General features: G+C 66.1%; 1 protein-coding gene across 1 annotated transcript in view; it reads right to left on the reverse strand.

Moving 5' to 3' along the window:
* Positions 1-699, reverse strand: part of ARHGEF16 (Rho guanine nucleotide exchange factor 16) — an 11828-nt gene that overhangs the window by 3493 nt on the left and 7636 nt on the right. The window lies entirely within an intron of this gene.

Genomic DNA, 699 nt, shown 5'->3' on the forward strand with positions numbered 1-699 from the left:
ACCCAGGTGGAATGGCTCAGCCGGGTCAGGCCGGTTGGGGGGGACTTGGAATGAGTGCCCCCAGGACCCTGCCCCTTCCCATCCTGGCCACCCTTGTCCAGCCAGGGGGCCCACAGCCGCTATTCCTACTCCTCCCAGAAAGCCCATCTGGCTTGGACAGGTGACCGCCTAGCACAGGGCCACATGCTGCCTCCAGGAGCTGAGCTGGGCTCCTGCCACGTGTGTGTCCACATGTGCATGCATGTGCCTTTCACCCTCACACGCCCCTCTGCCCTGAGCCAACATCTCAGAGACGCAGGTCACTCCAGGGAGCCCCTCCGAGTCCCTCTCCCCGCACCCGGGACGACTGGCCGAGGGGTGCGAGGCAGGAGGCGCCGAGGGCCCAGGACCTTCTGGGTGACGCGGGGTAAGACGCATCCACATGCCCGTCATGTAAAGCGCAGGACCAGGTCCTGGCAGAGACAGTTCTACGGGCGACGGAGACGATGCTGGGACCACATCACCATGGCAACTGAAGCCCTATCACCCTCCTCATCATGGGCGGTGGGTGGAGGAGGAGGTCCCAAGGGAGCAACACCGGGTCTGAGTGTGAGACGGGGGCCCAGGCGCCTCTGTCCCCCCCGGGCCCAGGCTGGTGCTCACGTCGGTCAGGAGGGGCAGGCGGGTGACGCGCTGCATGGGGAGGAGGAGGAAGGAGAT

The sequence above is a fragment of the Myotis davidii genome, unplaced genomic scaffold, assembly GCF_000327345.1.
Source record: "Myotis davidii unplaced genomic scaffold, ASM32734v1 scaffold427, whole genome shotgun sequence".
Classification (NCBI taxonomy): domain Eukaryota; kingdom Metazoa; phylum Chordata; class Mammalia; order Chiroptera; family Vespertilionidae; genus Myotis; species Myotis davidii.